The following is a 6,849-nucleotide window of genomic DNA, read 5'->3' on the forward strand; positions in this document are numbered from 1 at the left end:
TTAGAAAATATGTATAAAGATAAATAAGCAAACTTAAAAAGATTGGCAAATTTGGTGAAGGATATTTGGTGGTTATTACATCACCCCTTCAATTTCCTGTAGATTTGGAATCTTTGAAAATAAAATAAGTCAGGAAAAAATATAACATCAACTAAATCCTAGAAACATTCTGAAAGTATTCAAAGAAGTGAGAGATATTTCCTAGAATGAGAAATTGAGGGAATTTCAACAAAACTGACACATTTGTACTGGGTCTTGAAAACTGTAAAAATTTTGACAGGCAAACATGGAAAAGAAAGGCAGTCCAAGTGGGATAATGATATAAGCCAAACATAAAAAAGATAATGTTCAATATTATTATTAGTATTTATTATTAGCACTAATAGCTATATCTCATGGCTATGATGTATAAGACACTAAAGAATTTAAAGTAAATTGAGATAAATTGGTCTATACCTTGAAAGAATTAGTAACAGCTTTTTAAATTTCATTATATGGATATAATATGTAATTTAAAAATAGAAGAATAATTTAAACACCATCCAGGTAGACTATGTAGCCCTCAAAAAAATCCAAATATTTTATATATTAAGCGTATGAAACCAGAAATAGTCTTGAAGATGTCAATTAGTACTATACCAACAAGACAAGAATTGTGTATCTACCAATGAAATATACTTTCTCAATTTTTAAAGCCATAGTGCTCCATCAAAATCTATACATTCTAATAAAAACCTTTCAAATGTATTAGTAATAAGACCCTGAGTATCTTAAATCTTAGTTTTGAGGCCAAAGATATTTAGTTCATTTTAAAGGATAGAAAAGCATAGTGCTTGAAAATCTAAGTTCTAGAGTCTAGTGTATGTCAAAATCCTACCTCAGCAATAGTTGTGCTGAATATCTTATAAAGATGATTTTTATCTTCAAGATAAGGAAAAATCACACAAAATTCATGTAGTCATATAAACATTAAATATAATAAGACATAATTGTCATCACAGAGCAAATACCCAATAGGTATTAGCATTTTTTGTCATTTTATCAGCTAGTTAAAGATATTGAGGATTAAAAAAAAAGTAGTGCTAAATTTAGTGACTTAAAAAGTAATTGTTCATTATTATAGCTCACATGTGATGAGGCTAGAAGTCGTCTAATCTCAAATGGGCTTTGTTGATAGCATGTGAACTCATCTGGGGTGACTTGAGCAACTTCGCTCCACTCCTCACATCTTATCCTTCCACTGGGACCAGTGAGAAAAGAGCGGTATGTTTTCTTTTGTTTTGGCTGTGTACACTGAACTGTATATGTGCATAACAGCGTAGGGATCCCTAAGACCCTCCCTTTTTCAGGGGGTATAGGATGGAAACTGGAGGTCAGGAGATTTTCAGTGTGTTGGGGATCAGTTTGGGGCAAGGACTCTCCAGCAGCTGAAGGTCTCCCTTCCTGTTGCTGGGGCTGGTGTTACAGGGGGCTCTTACTCCTTGAAGGGAATATGGACCATAAGGCCCACCATCTTGTTGCTGTAGCCAAATTCATTGTCACATTGTGAAATGAGCTTGACAAAGCAGTCATTGAGGGCAATACCAGCCCCAGCATCAAAGGTGGAAGAGGGGGGTGTCACTGTTAAAGTCACAGGAGGCAACCTGGTCCTCAGTATAGCCCAGGATGCCCTTGAGGGAGACCTCTAATGCCTGTTTTACTACCTTCTTGAGTCATGGTATTTGGCAGCTTTGTCCAGGCAACAGGTCAGATCCACAACCAACACATTGTGGGTGGGGACACAGAAGGACATGCCAGTGAGCTTCCCATTCAGCTCAGGGATTACCTTGCCCACAGCCTTGGCAGCACCAGTAGAAGCAAGAATGGTGTTCTGGGCAGAACACCAGTAGAAGTGAGAATGGTGTTCTGATGGCCCTCGGCCATCGTGCCATAGCTTCCCAGAGGGGCTATCCATGGTCTTCCAGGTGGCAGTGATGCCATGGACTGTGGTCATGAGCCCCTCCATGATACCAAAGTTGTCATGGTTGTCAGCCCCATGGATGACCTTGTCTGGGGGGCCAAGCAGCTGGTGGTACAGGAGGCATTGCTGACAATCTTCAGGGAGTTGTTATACTTGTCATGGTTTACACCCATCACAAACTTGGGGAAATCCTCAGAGGGGGCAGAGATGATGACCCTCTTGGCTCCACCCTTTAAGTGAGCCCCAGCCTTCTCCATGGTAGTGAAGACACCAGTGGACTCCACATGATATTCAGCACCAGCATCACCCCATTTGATATTGGCAGGATCTCCTACTGGAAGATGGAGATGGACTTTCCAATGATGACAAGCTTCCTGTTCTCAGCCTTGACTGTGCCTTTGAATGTGCCAGGAGTAGAATTATACTGGAACATGTAGACCATGTGGCTGAGGTCAAAGAAAGGATCACTGATGTCAACAACATCCATGTTTCCAGAGTAAAAGGCAGCCCTGGTGACCAGTCATCCAATAGAGCCAAATCCATGCATTCTGATCTTAACCATCATGTCTCAGGGTTGAGGCTGGCACTGTGCACAAAGATGTGCTTTTGTATAGAACAGGAGGAGCAGAGAGCCAGGGTATAACTTTTTTTTTTACTGAGATAAAAAATATCACAGAAGAAAAATCTAATTACATAAGTATTTATCAAGCTTCATTTTGAACCATGCCTGCTAGCATCCCAATGGCCAAATGAGATCACATGGCTGAAATTAATCTATTGTCTAAGTTAAATAACAAAGGTTAAGAATATTGGGAGAAATCTGAAATTGAGGACATTTTTATAGTCTACCAAAGAAAATAGAGACCTATTTATCTTGAGGGAACAGAACATTTTGTAATAGTTGAAGGTTTTAAGTGTATGAAAATCCCTCCCATAAGATTCCCAAGAGAATCACTATATATGGTGATAAATGTTAACTAGACTTATTGTGGTGATCTTTTGGAATACATGCAAATATCAAATCAATATGTTGTATATATGAAACTAATGTAATGTTGTATGAGAATTATACCTCAATAAAAATACATACATACATACATACTGTTTTTATGCCCCCCCAAAATTAGAAAGAGAGTTTAGTATAACAGTTCAAAGTCATGGAATAATGAAATACTAATTTATTTTTAGCTGTTGTTTCACACTTCCATCAACACAGTATGTATTCTGAGAACTCTTTTGAAATATGTGCATCAGGTGCACAGATAATAATCTTCTAACAGTTGGTGAAGTTGTCTAATGTATGTCTCCAGCCCCTGCATATGGTGAACATGGGGCTATTCTTCACCTCACTACATTAGCCTTTTGGTGGTGCAATTTTTCAGTTCTTAAAGTTTGTAAAGAAAACTGTATTAATCAACTTGGACTGTCATAAATACCACAGTCCGGGTAGCTTAAAAAACAGAAATTTATTCTCTCACAGTCCTAAAAGCTAAAGTTCCATGATTAAGGGGCCAGAAAATTTCTTTTCTGGTAAGGGTTTTCCTTCTGTCTTACAATGTGGCCTCATTTTCACTGTATTCTCACATGGCCCTTTCTCAGTGCATGCACGCAAAGAGAGAGAGAGAGCCCTCGGGTGTCTCTTCACGTGAGGAATCTATTCTATTCCATCATGGCTCTACCTTTATGACCTCATTTAATCTGAATTACTTCTTCCTAGGCCCTATCTATAAATAAAGCTACACTGAGAGGTCATCAATATATGAGTTTTAGGGGACACAAACATTAAGTCCATAACAAAAATGAAATGGATAGTAGTGAAAATGGAGCAAGCCATTCATTAAATTTAAAAGATAATGAAGTACTAAACAATTCTCAGAAGAAAGTAAACAGATGGATCTACAACCAGAGTGAGCAAAAGGAATTCAACCATCAACCTGTTTTTGTACAGCCAGCAATCTAATTACGGTTTTGACATTTTTTTAAAGTTTTTAAAAATTGAAAGAAGGATAACATTTTGTGACATGTGATAATTGTATGAAATTCAAATTTGAGTGTTCACAAATAAAGTTTTATTGTAACAAAGTATATTTGTTCACATATTGTCTATGACTGTTTTGGCAGTGTAGCAGAGTTGAGTAATTTCAACACAGATTATACATGGGGCTCTCGTCATTCCACATTGCTGCTCAGCTCACAGCAAACTGCAGAGACACAGTTGTAAATGGACAATCTCAAGTGCCATGAGTAGCACCATGCCGCAACACTTTATTCTTATTATTTTATCAGAATATGCCCATTATGTCTAAACAAAGAAAATAGAAAACTTAACTTTGAATGTCGTATTTTTATAACATTTTTTTTATATTTTAGAGAGAGAAAGGGAGGGAGAGAGGGAGAGAAACATCAATGCGTGGTTGTTTCTCACGTACCCCTCACCAGGGACCTGGCCCGCAACCCAGGCATGTGCCCTATGCTGGAAATCCAACCAGTTACCTTTTGGTTCGCAGGCTGGCACTTAATCCACTGAGCCACACCAGCCAGGACTGAATGTCATCTTTTTAAAGAAATGGTGGAGAGTGCCTTATTTTATCAAATTTGATAGCATTAGATTCCTGAAGGATTACAATAATCCATATAAGATAGGTAAGTATTTTTAAGAACTCCACACTAATATTTCCCTGTTGAAATAAGACTAAACAGCATTGTATTTATTACAAAATGATAGGGTAGCTGTGCTAAAAGTCAATGTTACTAAACTAAACATCTATTACAATATCATCAATAGAAAAAAATGGTCAGATAAATTAGAAAATTTAATATGGAATAGGTTAGCACTGCATAAGTTCTTTACAGAAAGAAAAGGAAGGAAGGCAGGAAGGCAGGAAGGAAGGAAGGAAGGAAGGAAGATAGGGGATGAAGAAAAGAAACAAAAACAGAAAAAAAAAAGCAAAAGAGGGAAAGCAAAGAGAAGGAAAAAAAAAAAGAAGAAAAAGAAAATGAAGCTGAAAATGTTTCCAAGTGGCTTTCATGATTAATTAAACCAGCTCCAATGCACCATTGTTAATCCCATTAAAAAATTACCCACAGTAGAATGCTAGGAGTTGTAAATTATCTTTGAACTGGTAGGCTGGGGTTATAGCTAATTAATATATATGTTCAAATTTGACTAGAAAAAACATCTATTTATTTTAGAGTATGAAAAGAAAATATCAAAATATTACCAATAATTTTCCCTTTAAAAATAATAACTAATATATTAGCAAATCAATCTTCAAATTTTAGATCTTTTAGTTCTAAGGTATAAACCAGTATATAACATATCAAATTGAAGTCTTTGTAATTCCTGTTATATATACTGCATCTTTAAAATATAATATATTATGTTTAGCCATAGGTTTTTTTTCTTAGAAATATATTATTTATAGAGTGAATTTTCAAAAATGGATGTTTCGATAATTTTATTGTTTGGCTATGGTTGTGCAGAAGGTTTTGCATATTCCTTAAATAAATTCAAAGGCGTTTTTAAGAGTGTTGTGTTGCATCATCACTAAGTATGTTATTTACATAAGAAAGATTGTATTGTTGCACAGAGAAGCTGTTGCTTTCAGTCCCCAGCTAGAGGTGATGTCAAATGCAATGCCTAGGAATTTTGTTTGAATCATGAGGAATAAAGTACAGTATTAAAGGCAAGCACTAATTTTAACAGACAGTATTAAAGGCAAGCACTAATTTTAATAGGCAGACAGTAAGACAAGGGCAAACTATTGGAATCATTAGCAGGAGGGTCTGAGTCAGCATCTGCCCCCTTTGACTATTTTGCCTGTGCTGATAGATAATTGCAGTCAAACATAATGTATGAAAAATCTGAGTCTATGACTCTGAGAGTTTCCAATGAAGATAATAATCTTAGGCAATCAGAAAGCAATTAAAATTAGTCAAATGTTCTCTTAAAAGTAAATACATTTATATATGGAGGACAAGGTCACAGACAAGATTCTCTACAAAATCAAGACACAGAGATGATTGATAAGGCAAATCCAAGCAACCTTCATTACAAAATAATAATAATAATAATAACAATAATAATAAAAACAGAGTCTTCTTTATTCTTCTGAAACTTAAAACATTATGTTCCCAAAGTTTTATGTATTTATTACTTAAAATAATCAGACTACCTATCTCCTTGACCTGATTTTAAACTTTGTGAGTGCAATTCTATTAATGTCAGAGTCACAGACCTTAGCATAGGAACTAACACCAAATAGTACTTGAGTGTATTCAATTTATTCAATCTTTCAATAAATATTTGATAGTCTCCCATGTTCCAGGTGCTGTGCCATGTGATGCAAATAAGGCAATGAACAAAGAAGAGATGTATGCTTATATTCTAGCTTAAGAAAACAGATAATCAAAAGTTAATGAACAATGTTGTGGCATCTTGTAGTAAGTTCCAGAAGGCTGATAGGATAAAGAATAATGTCAGGTAGGCTGAAAGACTTGACTTGGTGTTGGCAGTATACTCAAAGAATTGTTTTCTGAAGAATTGCAGTAATCCATACAACGCAGGTAGGAATTAGAACATGCCTCCCTCATTTGTTCACCAAGGAAACAGGCCCAAAATCCCAATGGTAAAGTCCTGAAGAAGTCTCTTGTTTTGAATGCTTTTGAAAAAGTTTCAGTGTTAGTTTAGCCCTATCAATGAATATATTGGCATAAATTTTGGAAAGTATGGTTTTAAAAACTTAAATTGAATTTGTAAAATAAACAGAATTTATCAAATTAAATATTACATGCACATACATGCATTAGAAAAAGTTCTGAGCTGTAATTCAGACACAAATGATACCTTCTTTTATCTACCAGGGAGTGCATTTTCTTATTACTGTAGG

The 6,849-nt window shown here is 35.6% G+C and overlaps 1 pseudogene; it reads right to left on the bottom strand.

Annotated features, from left to right (window-relative positions):
- Positions 1–1,561: 1,561 nt before the first annotated feature.
- On the bottom strand, positions 1,562–2,421 carry LOC118496658 (annotated as a pseudogene).
- Between the last annotated feature and the right edge of the window lie 4,428 nt (positions 2,422–6,849).

Source organism: Phyllostomus discolor, chromosome 2 (genome assembly GCF_004126475.2).
Source record: "Phyllostomus discolor isolate MPI-MPIP mPhyDis1 chromosome 2, mPhyDis1.pri.v3, whole genome shotgun sequence".
Classification (NCBI taxonomy): domain Eukaryota; kingdom Metazoa; phylum Chordata; class Mammalia; order Chiroptera; family Phyllostomidae; genus Phyllostomus; species Phyllostomus discolor.